The 20,230-nt window shown below is 40.4% G+C and overlaps 1 protein-coding gene across 3 annotated transcripts in view; it reads left to right on the top strand.

The window, feature by feature from the left end:
* The window catches only part of LOC140728444 (juxtaposed with another zinc finger protein 1-like), a 339,002-nt gene that overhangs the window by 292,493 nt on the left and 26,279 nt on the right, over positions 1–20,230 (top strand). The window contains exon 6 of one of the 3 annotated variants that reach the window (XR_012099076.1): positions 7,242–7,322. The exons of the other annotated variants lie outside the window; for them this stretch is intronic. The gene's annotated coding sequence lies outside the window, so the exon portion shown is untranslated. The remainder of the gene's footprint in view (positions 1–7,241; positions 7,323–20,230) is intronic. 3 annotated transcript variants of the gene reach the window in all.

The raw sequence follows: 20,230 nt of genomic DNA, 5'->3' as shown, positions 1-20,230 counted from the left end.
CCTGGGGTATATCTTGTCTGGTCGCAGTGACTTATCCAACTTGATGCTTTCCAAAAGCTCCAGCACATCCTCTTTCTTAATATCTATATGGCCAAGCTTTTCAGTCTGCTGTAAGTCATCCGTACAATTGCCAAGATCCTTTTCCGTAGTGAAAACTGAGGCAAAGTATTCATTAAGTACCTCTGCCATCTCCTCCGGCTTCATACACACTTTTCCACTGTCACACTTGTTTGGTCCTATTCTCTCACACCTTATTCTCTTGCTCTTCACATACTTGTAGGATGACTTGGGGTTTTCCTTAATCCTGTCCGCCAAGGCCTTCTCATGGCCCCTTCTGGCTCTCCATAGTATTTCTATGGGATGTAGCTGCTAATCATCAATTTTTCAACACAAAAGCAAATGGAAATCTGGAATCTGTCTCTACACCAACAACCTATAAAGCTATGTCTTTGTTCTAGCGTATAAAGAGTTATTAGACCACAATGACGTAGGCTGTCCATACTCTAATATATGAAGGATTAAGGTTTGTTTGATTTCTATGTTCTTGTTTCCCTGATAAAATTTTATTATATTTTGTTTTAGGTTAAAAAAATCAAAATTTGAAAATGAACAGGTCTATTCTGGATTGGGTGTTGTGTAATGAACTGGATTTTGATTAGGGAGCTTAAGGTAAAGGAACCCTGATGAGACAGTGATCATAATATGATAGAATTCATTTTGCAATGTGAGAGGGAGAAGCTAAAGTCAAATATATCAGTATTACAGTGGAGTAAAGGGAATTTCAGTGGCATGGGAGAGGAGCGGGCCAAAGCTGATTGGAGGGATTAGTAGGGATGACAGCAGAGCAGCAATGCCTGGAATTTCTGGGAGCAATTCAGAAAGTGCAAGTTTGAATCATCCCAAAGAAGAAATATTCTAAAGGGAGAACGACACAACTGTGGCTTATGGGGGAAGTCAAGGCCAACATAAAGGCAAAAGAGAGAGGCAAAGGGACTCGGGAGACCTCATTTACAATTCCCTAAAGGTTATCTTATAGGTTGAGTCGATGGTGAGGAAGGCAAGTGCAATGTTAGCATTCATTTCAAGAGGACTGGATATAAAAACAATAATGCAATACTGGGGCTCTATAAGGCACTGGTGAGGCCTCACTTGAGGTATTGTGAAGCAGGTTTGGGTCCCTTATCTAAGAAAGGATGTGATGACATCGGAGATGGTTCAAAGGAGGTTCACAAAAATGATTCCAAGAATGAAAGGCTTATCATATGAGGAACTGTACTCACTGGAATTTACAAGAATGAGGGGGAATCTCAATGAAACCTATCGAATGTTGAAAAGCCTCGATAGAGTGGATATGGAGAGGATGTTTCCTATAACGGGGGAATCTAGGACTGGAGAGCACAACCACAGAATAGAGGGATGTCCATTTAGAGTGAAGAGGAGAAGTAATTTTTTTAGCTAGAGTGCGGTGAATCTGTGGAATTCATTGCCACAGGCAGCTACAGAGACCAGGTCATTGTGTGTATTCAAGGTGGAGATTGATAGATCTACCATGATCAAATGGTGGAGCAGACTTGAATGGCCAAATGACCTAATTCTGTTTCCATGTCTTATGGTCTAAGACTAACAATATATTGTCTAGCCCTTATCTGGCAATTTTCATGGGAAAGTTACCACCTCTTCCTGCCAACCATGTTCTAATCCCAGCAACTCTGCCCAGGCTTCAATGCTATTGAATTTGGTAGACCAGATTAACAGCAACTCTGGTGGACTCTGTGGGATAGCGGTCTGGAAGAAAATAAAGTGCAATTATAGGCATATCTGTTAACTTTGTAGCCTGATATCACTTCAGAGAACAGCATTATAAGGTCTCAAGATTTGATGAATCAGTGCTCCTTCAAGAAAAACAAGGAAATGCAATCTTCATGTCTTCTCCACCTTTCTGACTGATGCTCTTCATTTGTCTGATCCAAGGAAATCTCAGTCCCAGACCTGTTCCCTTGGGGCATCTCAGTCACAGTCTTGACCACTTTCATCTGGCTTCTTTGAGCAAATGTGGTCATTCTGTAATGAGACAGATTCATGTGGGAATTAATGTTGTTCAGATGCTAAAAAAAATATTGAGCCATTGTTTCTATGTGTCAAAATTGTTGCTGGGTCCTTTATGGTACTCTAATAATGTAATTCAAAGCTTTCAGGTGTTTTGACATTTCTTATTTGCTTCTCTTTTGTCTTACAAGCTGCTTAAATCTCACAACGCAATCTATGTCACAAATTTTAAATTGCTTTGCATTTTTTTAATCAAAGAAATGGATGCTGCCGTTGATCCTAGATGGTTCACTGATTTATCTGAATTCTTCCATTAATGTGAGTTGCACAAGTTTCCTTTCATGTTATGTTACAGTTTATGTTATGGAAATCCATAAATCAATACAGTGATGTCAAAAGTGATATGACAGAATGAAAACTGATGAAATTTGCTTTAGTAATTCAACATTGTTTTGTCCTTCAGAGCTCTATTTAATTTTCAGTAGGTATATTAGATTTTACAATAGGTGGTTAAAATCCTTTGATCTGAAGTCAGTGCAGGTAGCATTACATAAGACTGTTGAATCACTTAAGTAAAATACTGAAAGCATAGTAATGTAACCTAAATTTAGAATGGCATTTTACTGGAAAGAGTATCAAAATTATAGGTTTAGGAAAGTGTAAGATCTAAGATTTTAATGAGCATCGGGTGGAGGTAACAGGCATGAAAAACGTCCATGGAATGAAATATATCCTTGGGATACAATAGTATCATATTTATACATAAAAATGAATTTGCTAAGTTTAAATGAAGATCATCTGCATTATATTAGAGCACAACCCTTTGTGGCCTAGAGCATGGACATTGAGGAGGCTGTAAGGTAGATACTCCATTTGGAAATAAAAATATATGGTCTGGAAAACCAGCAGTGGGGAATTTAAATAGAGCATGCATAAAATTAATCTTTGAAAGGAAATGTCCTTGAAGCTTCTTGTAGAGTGTAAGGAATTGACATTAAGTGATAATAATGTAGGCAGCCAACAGAAAGGAGTTCTGTTCTCTTTCAATTTCTTGTTATAGGGTAGTGTTGATTTCATGTGGCTGTAAATAAATTGTGAGAGAAAGGTTTTTAGTACTATCCCCCACATATATAGTGTGATCATTGAAATAAAGTCCAAAGGATTAAGAACTCATGTTCCCCTCCCTTAATATGAATAAGTAAATTGCTTTCCTGTGCCATAAACATCTTCTCTCAACTTATTGCTTCCAACTGAACTAAGCAAAGGTCCTTCATTTAGGATTTGTTGGGACGAGTAAATTGTTAACATTCATATCCTGGCAAAAACTGACAACATCACAGCCATAGGGACTTTTCATATAAAACTGAAGATTTGAGCAACAACTGTGTTATATAGAAGCAAGAATAGAAATTATTGGATTTATTATGGGATTCATTGAGCCAAATTTTTTACCATACATTGTTCAACAGTTTTAAAGGGGGCCTACTGATTGTTTGAAATAGGATCATCTTTGCATAGATTTCAAAGGCACAAACAGAGTTTCAGGTGCGCAGGTTCCAAGGATCTATGCATGGAAGTGTGACTGAAGACTTTATGCTGGAGTCCACAGAGCAAATTGGTTCTGTAAATATGGCTAGCCTTATTGGTCATCCCCAGGAAATATTAAGAAACACTTTTCCTGCTGTATCACATGCACTTGGTTATTTAAAGTATACACTCAGTGGACACTTTATTAGATCCAGGAGTGGAACCCTGTGTAGTCTTTGGTTGTAGCCCATTCACTTCAAGATTTGACATATTGTGCGTTCAGAGATGCTCTTCTGCACACCACTTTTCTAATGTGTTGTTATTTGAGGTACTGTTGCCTTCCTGTCAGTTTGTACCCGTCTGGCCATTCTCCTCTGATCTCTCAATGCAATTTTGTCCACAGAACTGTTGATCACCTGATAATTTTTGGATTTTTTTTTGCACCATTCTTTGTAAGCTCTAGAGATGGGAGTTTGAAAATCCCAGGAGATCAGCAGTTTCTGAGGCACTCAGATCACCCATCTGCCACCAACAATTATTCTGCGGTCAAAGTCACTTAGATCACATTTCATCAGCGTGCTGATGTTTGGTCTGAACAACAACTGAACATTTGTTCATGTCTGTATGCTTTTCTGCATTGAGTTTCTGCCACGTGACTGGCTGAATAGATATTTGCATTAGCAAGCAGGTGTTCCGGTGTACCTGGTTGGGGCCCTGATGTTGAAGGGGTCCCGTTAACTTATCAAGTGAAGTCTTGTGCTAGAAGATGGGATTGAGTTGGGCTGCTCCCTTTTCAACCCAGCATGGGTATGATGGGTCTAATGGCTTCCTTTCTTATAGTAAATGTTCTCCAAATTTATGATCCACTGTATGGTTCCAGGGGGAGAAGTTCCATACCTAGAATGGTTTTTGTAATTCTGAAAATTAAACCAAAGAACAATTTAATTTTGATCACTGAAATATAAAATCATCTTGTAAAACATCACAAATTCTCATTGTGGTGATCAAAGCCAAACTTATTGTCATATGCTAAATTACATGTCTGCACAAGTACGTTGAAAAAGTTAACTTGCAGCAGCATCAGAGGTACATGGTATCATATAAATCAGCATTCACAATAAAAACATAAATCAATCAAATGTAATTTACACACTATTTTTTTACACGAAAGAGCACAATTAGAACAAAGGGAAAACAAAGTCCACTTTAGTGCAAAGTGATCAAAGTGGCCATAGTGCTATTGTGATTTGGGTCTTGCCAGTTACCTAGTTCAAGAACGATGACTTACCGTAGTTTTGGTTTAAAAAGTCAACTGGCCATAAAGCTGTCAGTCCCAAATCAAACTGTTCCATGCCTGTACTATCTCTGTAGCACAGAAGGAATTGTGCTTGAGAATGATTAAAATGTAAACATTCTGCCTCCTGCTTCTGATGACTTCCTCATTTTTAAACTTTTGTTATCCTAAATCGAATTATCGAACTTACTGGGGAAGCCCTAACTTTCCAAATTCACAGCTTTGTGCCACCGTTACTGCTGTGAATCAACGTAACACTCAGTAACACAGAGGACTATATGAACACCCTACTGGCAGAACACATTTTTGAGGTTTATCAGATCTTTCTGAGTCCTCCCCCTACTTCCAGCTCTATTGGTGACCCAAATCTTTCAGCTACCCCCTCCTCCCAAACTCAGCTACAAGCACTTGCACCCCTAATTGCCAGGGATTGACCTGAGGCATCACTTCCTTCTGCAGGACTCCACCCTCAGCAGCCCACCATGGCAAATAATCTGGCAGGCTGTAAACAGCAGCTTGTCCAAGATCATTCACCAAGCCTTCATAAAGCAACAGGGCCTCCTTGTCAAGCTCTTCAACCACAACGCGTCTGCTCCACGCCCTCTACACCTCCTTATTAACAGCCTGTTCATGGGAGTAGTTCACACCATGTCTTGAAAGCTAATGCATTTTAAGGTGCGATAGCAGGTCACACAGTTATACACAAAACATCAGTTTTAGAGTGCATCCACCACGACCTTTTGAAGGTCAGTGAATGCAATTCTGTCAATCACACCCACATTACAAATTTAACAGAAAAACTATAAGGGTATTTGTTCACTAAATGCACAAAGAGGTTTATTAGCCTTATACAATGAGCAATAGGAAATGTATAGCTCAATTTACATTTCATATTATTTTCCATTGACTTTCACTTGGAATGAAAATTGGGCAGTTTATAAAAAAAAGTGCTGACTATTTACCATCACTTATTTTATGTTGCTGTGAAAGCTAATTTCACCCTTTTGTGTTGAAATAATAATGGCAAGTCTAGAGGAGAGATAACTTGCTGCTGAACTGTTCTTTCAGTCCGAGAGAGAACTCAGAGATTTCTCCAGTTGTTGTTAGCCTGCTCAAAAGAACTGTCATGCAATGTCCAACTTATATTAACTGCCATACAGTGGAAGACTGTAGTTCCTTTTGCAAAGTAGTTTTACCTTTTTTTTAACTCTTGTTCATCTTAGACTTCGTGAAAATGAAGGCTTAAAAGTTCTCCTTTATAAATTAATGATATTTGTTTTTGTATCAATTCTTCTTAATTGTCTATAAATTTCACCACTGAAATCTCAGAAATTAGAAAATAGCATAGATCTGCATATTCATGTTGATTTGATGTAGATAAATGTATGATAGATGTATGACTTTGGAAGTAATATTCTGGTCAAAAATCAAAAAACAATACCAATCCTGAGCTTTCCATCAAAAGGACAAAAGGATGAGTTTGCATTTTACTTGAAATCCAAGTCAGAAATACTACAATCATCTTTACTTTTAGTTAATTGCTTAATTGACCACCAATCATTTGTGAAACAAATGACAAAATTAAAGATACGATTACGCGAACGTAATTGTAACCTTACAATAAATAATAGAAAGGCACTGAAATTCATATAGAAGATCACATCTGTTCCACATGAACTGTTTCGACTTTCCAAATCAGATTGATTTATTAGGACTTTGTTACACAGTAAAATGGTTGATTGCTGTGATTGTGAATTTGTCTTCACTGCCCTTTATTGGTACTGAATAATATTTGAAGATGTTTGTTAAGATACTCTAAAATTATATTGAAATAATGAGCTTACCATATTTTCTGCATGGCACAAAGTAAGTGAGAGAAATGATGGAGTGTGAGTACTCTGACTGTTGACATGAGGACATCCAGGGGGTCAGGATGATATTTATTGATGAAACTCTCAGCTTCCAATCTGCCGCACTCAGTGCACATCATGCAGCTGTCATGACAGACGTTGTTGAAAAAATGATGTTTTGGGACAATTTTCAGTTCTCATTTACAAAGAGTACTGAAGCAGCAAAAATTAGTAACAGATCTCACAATGTATCTTATTTTGACATGATGCTTTAGACCTTTGATCTGGAAAAGAACAACAAATGTATCATCTACGAATTGCTGAAATCCTATGCCACCTCTCAAGTAAAGCTGCTTTAAACACTGCTCATAGCTAATCTCACTACTGAAGCTTTATATGTCCTGCAATCAATTACAGGGGATGAAAAGCTATTTTATTGGCAAAATAATTGATTTGTTGCAATTTTGTTTTTATAATTTTTGATTTTCTTGGCATAAACCATTCCTTTTTACATTGTTTCACAGCTTCTCAGTTATAAATACTTATTCAGCAGGGAAAGCAGACTGAAGATCGAGGTGGTGAGGTGGTTGTAACACGAGGAACAGGTCAGAATCCCTGTATTAAACTAGTTTCAAAACGTTACAGAATACAACATTGGGACACCTCTTTAAAAATCAAATTAAGAGAACAAATATGTTTACATTCTCCTTTTGAATTTTCTTGTTGAATTTGATGCATGTTTATAATTCACCGGAGTACCAGACAATCCCAGCACCGAAAAGGGTTATACGTATAAGGAGTTTTATGGGTATGCAACTAATTCCAATTAGGACAGACTGCACAATAGAAAGCATAGCTTACTGAAATGAAGCTTGCAGAGCATAATTTAACTGACTGGAAGAAACTCTGTCCATTCTATCTTTGCATAGAGCTACATTTTTAATGCCACTGGAGCAAGTATGGAATTGTGCATACATATTCTCATATCAATTAGAACAACTTTACGTTTACAGAGCATGGAGCAGAGTCAGCAGACTGCTGCAAAACAAAACACTTATGGACTAAAGAATAATTGGAACACCTATAAATTAGTTGTGTCCTTTCCTTCTTTAAGCTTGTCTCGCATTACATTGAACAGATATAATAAATTGTAAAGCAAAATGCAATTTCTGGAACTAGCAATCAGGAATGACTACAATACAACAAGAAACAGTAGCCAGAGAAACAGCAGGATGCCTTACATTCAAAAGACTATTTCCATGGTACCATTTATGTCTGACAATTGTCTAAAATTGGATTGAATTGAATTTGCTTTATTACTTACATCTTTCATTTACATGAGGAGTAAAAATCTTTACGTTACGTCTCCACCTAAATGTGCAATGTGCAACTTATAGTAATTTATAATAAATAGTATGTACAACAGGATAGTCAATATAGTACAGAAATACAGTTGTGTCAGCATGAGTTAAGCATTCTGATGGCCTGGTGGAAGAGGCTGTCTTGGAGCCTGTTGGTCCTGGCTTTTATGCTGCGGTACCGTTTCCCGGATGGTAGCAGCTGGAACAGTTTGTGGTTGGGGTGACTCGGGTCCCCCCAATGTTTCTTTGGGCCCTTTTTACACACCTGTCTTTGTAAATGTCCTAAATAGTGGGAAGTGCACATCTACAGATGCGCTGGGCTGTCCGCACCACTCTCTGCAGAGTCCTGCGATTGAGGGAAGTACAGTTCCCATACCAGGCAGTGAACAGCCAGTCAGGATACTTTCAATTGTGCCCTATAGAAAGTTTTTAAGATTTGGGGGCCCACACAAAATTTCTTTACCCGTCTGAGGTGAAAGAGGCGCTGTTGGCCCTTTTTCACCACACAGGTACATAATCCACTTCATGTTGCTCAGAAGCAGTAAATGTCTTCCATTTGCAAGAGGAATCTAAATTGGGCATTTGGAAAATCTTCGTACCTTTCGGAGTTGTATTTGGCAACTCTAATATCCATCCAGGCTTAAAGTCCCAAGCCTTGGTTTATCCAATGGCTGCTACCTGAAGAATGACTTTGGATAAAAAAGAATGTGGGTTTGTGGGTGTTTTAGAGTGAGCAACCCTGTTTTTGCTAAGAAGTGGAAGACAGAGAAATGGTGATTTAAAATGTTTTTTGAAGGTTAGAGTTTGGTTTGTAACTTGATATTCACATTTCATTTCTGTGGTGGTATAACAATGGAGGTTTTGGATTCTCTTGTTCTTATTTTACACTGGTAAATTACTATTGTGAGGTAACCTGATAAATACTTGAAACAATGGGCCAGCTTTCAGTGCTTTTTGCCAGCAGTTTTATACAGAAGTTTTGGGAATCCTGTGCAAATGTGGATGGCCTGATCTTATAGGCTAACTGCTATAGTGATTTTTTTGCTGAACTCTGCGGGAAGACTTTGCAGACTGTTCTTTTCACAGGGATTATCGCACTAAAAGGAAGGAAGGAAACAATAAGGCAAGTTATATATTAAAAATATGTTTGCTTTAATGTGTTCAATTACTATACGTTTGACAGTTTTAGTTGTCATTCATTTGAACTTTTAAGTGTGTGAGAGAAATTCAGACGCTGAAGAAAACCCAATAGCTTTGACAGACAGCACTAACAATTGCCAGAGGAGTTGTGGGAAGTGCTTTTCTGGCCCACCCACATGACCCAATTATACTAAATCCTCATAATCCACAAGGTTGCAGATATCCTGCAGGTAATGAAAAACACAAGTACCATTGCCCTCTCTTTTGTACCCTGGACATCCCCCATGAAAACATAAATATGCCCTACAATGTTCTTAAAGCATTAAGCTCTTTATTAGAAAAGCTGACAGCAAAGAAGTATTTGGCATAAGTGGTCTGGAAACAGATTATGCATATAGATTTACTTGATTTATCTAAATGGAGTCAAGTTAGGAAAAGGGGAAGTACAATGAGATCTAGTTGTTCTTGTACATCAGTCAATAAAAGCAAGCATGCAGGTACAGCAGGCAGTGAAGAAAGCTAATGGCATGCTGGCTTTTTTAGCAAGAGGAATTGAGTATAGGAGTAAAGAGGTCCTTCTGCAGCTGTACAGGGCCCTGGAGTACTGTGTGCAGTTTTGGTCTCCAAATTTGAGGAAGGACATTCTTGCTATTGAGGGAGTGCAGCGTAGGTTCACAAGGTTAATTCCCGGAATGGCGGGACTGTCATATGTTGAAAGATTGGAGCGACTGGGCTTGTATACACTGGAATTTAGAAGGATGAGAGGGGATCTGATTGAAACATATAAGATTATTAAAGGATTGGACACACTGGAGGCAGGAAGCATGTTCCCGCTGATGGGTGAGTCCAGAACTAGAGGCCACAGTTTAAGAATAAGGGGTAGGCCATTTAAAACAAAGATGTGGAAAAACTTTCTCACCCAGAGAGTGGTGGATATGTGGAATGCTCTGGCCCAGAAGGCAGTGGAGGCCAAGTCTCTGGATGCATTCAAGAGAGAGTTAGATAGAGCTCTTATAGATAGCAGGGTCAAGGGATATGGGGAGAGGGCAGGAACAGGGTACTGATTGTGTATGATCAGCCATGATCACAGTGAATGGTGGTGCTGGCTAGAAGGGCCAAATGGCCTACTCCTGCACCTACTGTCTATTGTCTATTGATCAAAACAATTTCAAGTGGGGCCTAGGACCAATCACACAAGTGCACAGATCTGCAAATAGCAAAGCAGAGTCAAATGGAGACTGGCCAATGTCAGTTAAGGCCCATGCATCACACAGAGCCTCACAACTCCACTCCAGGACAGGCTGGGCCAACAATGCAAGCCATATAGATTCAGTTCAGGTGAACATTGGACAAAGAAAGCTATGAGAGTGAGGCTTCATTCAACAAAATCTGAGCCCAAATCTGTTACACCAAAGACTTTAAGTGCCTTACATGGCTCTATTCCTGTAGCAAGTAAATGAGCTTGTCAACATTACTTCAAAGGTTTCGTGAGTCAAAAGACATTGAAGAGTAGACTTTCCTGTTTCCTGCATCTTGTGTGAATGAAGTGACTTTGGCAGCTGCTAAGTGAAGTACTCATTATAACCAGTTCCCTCCTCATGCTGAACAGAAAATGTCATCTGGTGCTTTAGTTTAAAGGATGCAATAATTTAAGAAACTTGTGAACTATCGGAAATTTTGTAACTTGGCTTAGTATATCTGAGGAAAAGACATGAAGGGTATAATATCTTCTTTATCAATCTATCATGTATTGTGGACGTAGCTGCCAAGAGCATTTATTCCCCATCCCAAACTGCCTTTGAAATGGAAATGATAAGTTGGCTTCCTCACCCAGAGCAGTTTGTGCAGTGAAGGTACTTCTACCCTTCCATTTGGGAGATTTCCAGAAATTTGGTGTATTTCCAATTCAGGATTATGTGTGATTTGGAAGGAAATTGGCTATCTGTAGCTTTGGCCATCTGTCCTTGTCCTTTGAGATCGTAGTCTCAGGCTTGGAAGCTGCTGCTCAAGAGGGTTGACTGGAGCTGCAGTGATGCAACTCATGAACAACGGGGGCAGTAACCCCACACTCCTGCTCTACCAGTCAATAAGGTCATGGCTGATTGGTACCATATTCCTATTCTAACCCACATCCTTTGTTTGCTTAAAAACTAAATGTCTATTGATGTCCATCTTGACTATACTCAGTGACTGACCTATCACAATCTTCCCGGGTAGAGAACTCCAAATATTCATTACCCTCAAACTCTCACCAGTACTGAATGGCTGATTCCTTGGCTTGAGACTATAATTGCTCATTCTAATAACTCCAGCCAAAGGAAACATCAACTCTGGTGCATCCTGTCAAGCCCCTAAGAATTTTATATGTTTCAGTAAGATTGCTTCTCATTCTTCTAACCACTGGAGAATTGTTTCATCTCTCCTCATGGGGCAACCCCTCAACCCGGGAATCAATCTGATGAACTTTTAATGCACGTCCTCTTTTGCAAGCAAATCCATTCTTAGGTAGGAAAACCAGACCTGGATATAACATTCCAGGAATAGTCTTACTAGAGCCCTGTATAATTTAAATGAGACATCTCCAGTATTCTCACAATAAGACTAACATACAGTAGCTTACCTTCCTAATTGTTCATTTCACCAGCACATTAACTTTCACTGATTGTATACAAGGACCCTGATTTCCTTGAGCATCTTCCAATCTCTCTCCACCTAGTCAATATTCCGTTCTTCTATTTTTATTACCAATGTTGATTACCTTCATATTTTTCTGCATTTTATTTCATCTACCATGTCCTTATCCAGTCACTTAATCTGCTTACATTTCCCTGAAGCCTCCCTTCATCTTCCTCACAATTCACACCGTGACACAACTTTCCATCATCAGTAAATTTAGCTGCATTACACTTGGTTCATTACCCTTGCCATATACACACTGCAGCTGCTTCATCAACTGGGTGCCAATCTTGTGTTGCTTTGTCGTGGAAGGCATTGAACATCTTGAATTCCATTGGAGCAACATGCATCTAGGCAGGTCGAGAGCATTCCCTTACACGTCTGAGGTGGAATATGGACTTAGTGGAGACGAGCTGATTTACTTGGTGCCACACATCAGCCTCTGATCTGTTCTTGTGGCTGCAGCATTTACAAGGTGGCCCAGTTAGGATTCTGGTCATTTGGTGATCACCAGGCTGCTAATGGCTGTGAAAGGGGGGTGGGTTATTTGAACCGCAGCAAAAATTAAACAAATTCTCCACCTTGTTGGATCCACGCCAGTATTGTATCTGCACGGGAACATCTCAAGGGTAGCAGCTAATTTTAGATCACAGACTTCCATGCAATAGTCAGCAGAGCGCAGGAATAATTGGGTCTTTTTCCAGGTGGCAGACAGTGACAAGTGGGGTGTTGCAAGGAACGGTGCACATACCAGGCTATTCAAAGTATAAATCTTTGATTTGGATGAGGGAGCTAAATAGAACATTTCCAATTTTGCGGACAGTACAAAGCTATAGGGGAATGTGTGCTGTGAAGATGATGCAAAGGGGTTCCAGTGTGACTTAATTAAGTTAGCTTAGTAGGGCAATGCATAGTAGGCGCAGTATAATGCGAATAAATCGAAGGTTATCTACTACGATTCTAAAATTGGAAGGACAAATATCTTAATAATGTTACATTGAAAAAGGTGCACTTTGACATAGGTGCCCTTCTGGACCATTTGGTGAAAGCAAGCACCCAGGGATAGAAAACAGGTTAAAAAAAAGGCAAACGGTGCAATAGGTTTCAGTAGTTAAAGTTTTCAAACTTCAAGTTCAAAGTAAATTTATTATCAAAGTACATACCGTATATGTTACCATATACCCGAGCCCGAGCTTCGTTTTCTTATGGGCATTCATAGTAAATCCAAGGAACATAATAGAATCAATGAAGAGTGCACCAAACAGGACAGAGAAACAACAGATGTATAAAAGACAACAAACTGTGCAGGTACAAACGAAACACAGAAATATATAAGCAACAAATATCAAGAATGTGAAATGAGGAGTCCTTGAAGGGGAGTCCATAGATTGTGGGAACAGTTCGCTGATGGGGTGAGAGAAGTTGAGTGAAATTATCCCCTAAGAGCCTTATAGTTGAGGGGTAATAACGGTTCCTGAAGCAGGTGGTGTGGGTTCTGAGACTCCTGTACCTTCTTCCTGATGGAGCAGCAAGAAGTGAGCATGATGGGGGTCCTACTTTCCTGCAACAGCGCTCCATGTAGATATACTCAATGTTTGGAAGGGCTTTGTCCATGATGGAGGAGGCTGTATCCACTACCTTTTGTAGGATTTCCATTCAAGGCCATTGATGTTTCCATAGCAGGGTGTGAGGCAACCAGTCTCCACCATACATCTATAGAAGTTTGTCAGAGTTTTAGATGCACTTAGGTTCTGACACCTACTCAAGTATGGCTGTCTAGTCCTAATGCCTACTGGGGTATATTTGCAAGTATATTGACTCTCACTGTGGTACATTTGCTTGCATTTTGATCCCCATAGAGGTACCATTTGCAACATGTTCATTCCATCTGACTTACATCCCAAAGACTCTTTGACATCTCCATAATGCAATATTGTTGTGTATAGCTAGATCTTTAACTGCAGAAGCCCTCATGCCCTGATATCTCCTGATCTCCATCATGACACAATGCACTGTAATCAGGGTCAGGAATTGAGATTTTTCACTTTCTAACCAATGCCCTTATTGCCACACTAGTTAGCCTGTATGTTCAAGTGTGCTCAAGGTTGGCAGCATCTTTTTCAGTCAACAGACTGACCCCAAAACCATTAGTCCTTATAGTTATTTCCTGAAAGCTTTACCAAAAATAGAGGGCTAGGCGGTAGGAAAATTCTAGGCAGTTTCTAGAGTAGGTTACATGGTCAGCACAACATTGTAACGGGCCTGTAATGTGCTGTAGATGTCTTTGCTCTATGTTCTATGTTCTATGTCATGCCGAATCTTCGCTAACTTCCAAGGAAGTGCTTTCTTCATATTTGCACTTACGTGCTGGGCCCAGGACAGATTCTCTGAAATGTTAAAACTGAGGAATTTAAAGTTGCTGATCTTCTCCACCTCTGATACTGAAGTCAATCGTCAGTTCCTTGGTTTTGCTGACATTGAGTTAGAGGCTGTTGCTGTGGCACCCCTCAGCCAGATTTTCAATCTCCCTCCTATATGTCCCTTCATCACCACCTTTGATTCAGCCAGCGACAGTGGTATCATCAGCAAAATTTAATACAGTATTGGAGCTGTGCTTAGCCTCACAGTAAAAAGTAAGCAAGCAGAGCAGGGGGCTAAGCACACAGCATGGTGGTTCACCTGTGCTGATGGAGATTGTAGAGGAGATGTTGTTGCCAACCCAAACTGACTGGGGTTTACAAGTGACGAAATCGAGGATCAAATTGCCAAGGAGGTATTGAGGATAAGGTCTTGAAGCTTATTCATTAATTTTGAGTAGATAATAGTGAATATCAAGCTGTAGTCAAAAAAGACCATCCTGATCCATCTTTGCTGTCCAGGTGTTCCAGGTTGGAGTGAAGAGCAATAAAGTGGCATCTGCTGTGGACCTGTTGTGCTGGTAGACAAATTGGAGTGGATCCAAGTCTCTTCTCATGCAGGAGTTGATATGTTTCATCAGTAACCTCTTAAAGCACTTTGGATGTAAGTGCTACTGGATAATAGTCACTGAGGCAGATTTCCACATTCTATTTGAAGCTTGCTTGAAGCAGGTGGGTAACTCATACTGTCGAAGCGAGAGGTTAAAGATTTCAGTGAACGCTCCAGCCAGTTGATCAGCATAGGTCTTTAGTACTCGGCCAGGCACCTCATCTGGGCTGGATGCTTTTCGTGGGTTCATCCTCTTGGAGGATGCTGTCACGTCGGCCTCAGAGACTGAAATCACAGGGTCAACGGGCGCTGTATGAGTTTGTGAAGGTTCCTCCATGTTTTGACAGTCAAAGTGGGCATAGAAGGCATTGAGCTCATCTGGGAGCGAACCAGGTTGCCACTTATGTCGCTTGGTTTCACTTTGTAAGATGTATGTAATAGCATTCAAGCCCTGCCACAGCTGTTGAACATTCTTCAGCGATTCAGCTTTGGTCTGGAATCACTGCTTCGCATGTGATAGGGCTTTCTGGAGATCATATCTGGGCCTCTTGTATCTTACTTGGTCTCTAGACCTGAATGCCACTGAAATGGCCCTCAGAAGATTGCAGATCTCATGGTTCATCCAGAGCTTCTGGTTGGGGAAGACTTTGAATGATTTTGTGGGGACACAATTGTCTATAATTGTTTTCTATAAATTCTGTGACAACTGTGGTGTATTCATTCAGATCCTCTGAGGAATTCTTGAACAAGGCCCAGTCCACTGACTCGAAGCAATACTGTAGCCACTTCTCTGCCTCTCATGACCAACTCTTTGTTGTCCTAATCACTGGAGCCTTGCTCTTTAGCCTCTGCCTGTATTCAAGTAGGAGAAGGACAGCCAAGTGATCAGGTTTCCCGAAATGCAGTCTAGACACGGAATGGTAGGCATTCCTCAATGTAGTATAGTGGTGGTTGAGTGGTTTGGGACCCCTGGTGCTGCAGGTTATATGCTGATGATAATTGGGCAGAGATTTCTTCAAAGTGAATACAGATTGAATTTTTTGAATACAGGAGTAAGGATGTTTAACTGCAGTTGTTCAGGACCTTGGTGAAATCCCATCTGGAGTTTAGTGTGCAGTTTTGGTCTCCTTCTGTGAGGATATTCTTCTAATGGAGGGAATGCAATACTGGTTTATTAGACCAAGATAACAGGATTGACAAAGGGGATAGGAATGGGTTGATTAGGCCTAAATTCAATGAAATTTAGGAAAATGGAAGTATCTGATAGTGTACCTACAGCATTCCAATTGGTCTGGACAGACCAGATGCAGCAAACACATCCCTGAAGGCTAGGAAGTCCAGAATGAGATGTTGCAAACTCAGATTATGAGGTTTGACGTTTAGAAGCAAGATAATGAAAGTTTACTTCACCTAGAGCAGGGGTTCCCATCCTTCAGAACCACTTCTGTCTAAATTAAAGGATCTGGCCACCACTGCCTTCTATAGTAAAAATTTCATGGATTCACTATTCTCTGAGTGTAAAAAAAAAGTATACTTACCTCAGTTCTAAATCGTCTACAATTCACTTCCTTTGCTTTCGGTTTAAAGTTCAAAGTTCAATATAAATTTATTATCAAGGTACATATATGTCACCATATACTAACCTGAGATTCATTATATTGCACTATTCGCAATGAATACAAAGATGGACAAACAACCAATGTGCAAAAGACAACAAACTGTGCAATACAAAAATTTAAAAAAAACCAAAATAATAATAAGAAATAAATAAGCAATAACTATTGAGAACACGAGTTGAAGATTCTTTGAAAGTGAGTCCATAGGTTGCGGAAACAGTACAATATTGGGGTGAGTAAAACTGGGTGACGTTATCCCCTCTGGTTCAGCAGCCTGATGGTTAAGTGTTAATAACTGTTCCTGAACCTGGTGATATGGGTCCCAATACTCCTGTACCTCCTTCGTGATGGCAGCAGTGAGAAGAGACCACGGCTTGAATAGTGGGGTCCTTGATGATGGATGCTGCTTTCTTGGGACAGCATTCCTTTTAAATGTGCTCAATGGTGGGGAGGGCTTTACCCTTGATGGACTGCTTTGTGTAGGCTTTTCCATTCAATGGTATTGGTGTTTCTATACCTGGCGTGATGCAACCTACTCTCTACTCTCTACTGTGCATCTACTGAAGTTTGCCAAAGTTTTAGATGACATAATAAATCTTTGCAAACTTCTAAGGCAGGAGGGATGCCACTGTGCCTTCCTTGTAAGGGTAGTTAAGTGCTGGACCCAGGACAAATCCTCTGAAATGATAACACCAAGTAATTTAAAGTTACTGACCCTCTGATTTCCTGATGAGGACTGGCTCATGGACCTCCGGTTTATTCCTCCTGTAGTCAATAGTCATCTCTTTGGTTCTGCTGACATTGAGTGAGAGTTTGTTGTTGTGGCACCACTCAGCCAGATTTTCAACCTCCCTCTTATATGCTGATTCGTCACCACCGTTGATTTGGCCAACAACAGTGGTGTCATCAGCAAACTTCAATATGGCAATGGAGCTGTGCTTAGCCTCACAGTCGTAAGAAAGCGAGTAGAATGGAGGTTAAGCACACAGCCTTGTGGTGCACCTGTGTTGATGGTGGTTGTAGAGTAGATCTTGTTCAACTGACTAAGGATATCAAGGATTTCGTGGCACAAGGAGGTATTGAGGCCTAGGTCTTAGACAATGATAGTATTGAATGCTGAGCTGTAGTCAATGAAGAAGATCCTGTTCTATGCATCTTCACCTTCGAGATGTTGCGTGAAGAGCCAATCAAATGGTATCTACAAGTTCTCCATCCTCTAGGACAGGGGTTCCCAACCTTTTTTATGCTGTGGACAAATTAAGCAAAGGGTCCACGGACCCCAGGTTGGGAACCGCTACTATAGATGAAGTATCTTTTCCTTATCAGTGGAATTCACATGTTCTGCTATAACCTTGTGGTTTTCCCCTGGTTGTGCCTATTTCCTTCCACATCACAAAGCCATCTGGCTGGTGTGTCCATTGGCCAGTGTAAAACACCCCTAGTGTAGGTGGCTGGTGGGAAAATCACTGGTATATTTATTGACAAGTGTGAGAGTAGGTTACTGGAAAATAATCGAGGGAATGCAACTACTCAGAGAGCATATGTAGACTTGATGGGTTAAATGGTCTCCTGCTACGTTGTAAGGAAATTTGAAAGCATGAAATATACTTTTTAGTACTTATGACATCAAGAAATATAGGGAGAAGGCAAGAACAAGGTACTAAAGTGGTGGCTGAAAGACCGACTCAACTACTATTTTCTAAGGCTATGTGTTTCAATATTTCAACAAGGCTGAAAATCTTTTCTATATCCTGAGTATACAACTGCTTCTTGATATTATGCAGAGCAAGTGAATTGACAGACAAACAGCTTCTGTGGTGACGAGAACCTAAATTGGAGGCTGAGAGGCAGCGCCTGGCTGAAGATAAATTATTTTATTCATTTTTGAGATGTGGGTATTACTGGCAAAGCTGGCACTTCATGCCCATCTGTAACTACACTGAATGAGGGCAAACCACCCTTTTCAAGGCTGCAGTCCTTCTTCTGAAGCCACTCTCATAACGCTGCTGTATGGAGGGTTCCACAACCTCTATCCAATGTCAAGGAAGGGCCGTTATGTCATCTTCTGATCAGGGCGATATGCAGCTTGGAGGGAATCCTAGAATGGGTAAAGTTCACCCAGCCAACAACAGCCCTTTCTATTCTAGGTGATAACAATCACCAGTCTGTGAGGTGTTCTTGGAACAGCCTGGCTGCGTAACTGTCAATGGCAGACACAAGAACCGTGTTCTGATGATGGAGGAGGGAATGAGTGTTTTGAGTGAAGATGGGATGTCAATCAAACACATTTTGAACTTGACAATGTTAAGATTGTGTGTTGGACCTGCATTCATACAGGGAAGTGAAGGGTATTCCACCATGCTCTTGACTTACAAAGTGATACCAAGCGACATACAAGCCTCTGGTTCCAGATGAGCTCAGAGCACTCTGTGCTCACTTTCACCATCAAAACATGAAGGAATCATCACAAACCCCCACAGCCCCCAGTGATCCTGTGATTTCAGTCTCTGAGGCTGATGTGAGAGTATCCTTCAGGTGGGTGGGCCCATGGAAAGCATCTGGTCTAGATGGGACACCTGGCCAAGTACCAAAGACCTTTGTTGGCCATGTGGCTGGAGTGTTCACTGAGATCTTTAACCTCTTGCTTCAGCAGTCTGAGGTACCCACCTGCTCCAAGCAGTCTTCAGTTATACCAGTGCCAAATAAAAAAATGGTAATCTGCTTTAATGACTACCGTCCAGTAGCACCTACATCCACTGTGATGAAGTGATTTCAGAGGTTGGTGATGAAAAATATCAACTCCTATCTGAGAAGAGACTTGGATCCACTCCAATTTGCCTACAGTACAACAGGTTCACGGCAGATGCCATTTCATTGGCTCTTCACTCAACTATGGAACATCTGGACAGCAAAGATGCATACATCAAGATGCTCTTTATCAACTATAGCTCAGCATTTACTACTAACATCCTCTCAAAACTAACCAAAAAGCTACAAGGTCTTGACTTCAATACCTCCTTGTGCAAATGCTTTTAATTTCATGACAAAAGATGGCACTTCAGTCAGTGGCATGAAATACCCCCTTTAATGGCTTTAGTTTATGGTGTCCACCCATGATACATAATAACAGGTTGATGTAATTCCTACCTCTTTATGAAGCTGTAGATGATCTCCACACAAAGTTTCCTCCATCCTTGTGGTTGAAACCTGGTGACAGACTTTGTTCCTCCCATTCACAAGTCCCAGGTCCGAAAGTGTTTCCTGTTGCCTGATTGCTGCCATGGACACCAACACTCTATAGACACAGAAAGGCTTCCATTCACTTTAACTTTGGTTTATCTGGAATGTCCTGAAAATGCTAAACATTTTCACATGACTGATTTAATGCAAATTAATCATATGCTCGAGGCAATTGTTACTCAGTAAAACTGTGGTGAATGACATCTGCAAACCACAGTCAAGCTTTATTCTAATCAGGCACATAAATCTATTTAGTCAACTTGAATAACCATTGTTCCACTCAAGCAGACAATTGTTAGTCTACTACTAGAAAGGGGGTTGACATAGATGTTCCAGTGATGAAGGTGAGGGTGATTCAACAGATTACAATGAAATTGAGGTGAGGGGACCTATTTCTCCTGACAAAGATAAGAGAATTTTCATTAAGTAGTCTGCCAGTTTAAAGATAATATCCCATTAGCTGCAAGAGGGTAAAGGGAAAAATTATCAAAATGCTGAAATCTTTGAAGTTAC

Source organism: Hemitrygon akajei, chromosome 5, assembly GCF_048418815.1.
Source record: "Hemitrygon akajei chromosome 5, sHemAka1.3, whole genome shotgun sequence".
Lineage (NCBI taxonomy): Eukaryota > Metazoa > Chordata > Chondrichthyes > Myliobatiformes > Dasyatidae > Hemitrygon > Hemitrygon akajei.
The sequence above is the reverse complement of the archived record's forward strand: the minus strand, read 5'-3'. Positions and strand labels throughout refer to the sequence as shown.